Here is a 432-nt window from a genome sequence, read left to right as displayed (position 1 = left end):
TGGGGATTAAACATTTCCGGATTTGACCGAGACTTCCCAAGCGGCCTTGGTTTACTACCGGTAGACCGCCTGTCAAGTTTCGTATCATTTGGACTTCGTTTGATACTCCAACGGTTAACCGAGGGACCGAAAAGGCCTCGTGTGTGTTGCATCCCAACACCCCTCCAATTTGGCCCAAAACCCACCTAACTCTGCTCCATCATCTAGAGTGTTTGATCACGATCGCGTGGCCGAAAACCGCACCTCATTTGGACTCTCCTAGCTCCCCCTATGCCTATTTAAACACCCCCCGAAATCCGGATCTTCCTCTCCCCCGAAAACCCTAATTTCCCCTCCGATGCGGCGGACATTGTCCGCCCGCGCCGGACGCTCCGCGCTGCCACGTGGTACTCCGCCGCCAGCCGCCAGCCGTGGCCCGCGAGGCCCGCTCGG

The sequence above is a fragment of the Triticum aestivum genome, chromosome 2A (genome assembly GCF_018294505.1).
Source record: "Triticum aestivum cultivar Chinese Spring chromosome 2A, IWGSC CS RefSeq v2.1, whole genome shotgun sequence".
Classification (NCBI taxonomy): domain Eukaryota; kingdom Viridiplantae; phylum Streptophyta; class Magnoliopsida; order Poales; family Poaceae; genus Triticum; species Triticum aestivum.
The sequence above is the reverse complement of the archived record's forward strand: the minus strand, read 5'-3'. Positions refer to the sequence as shown.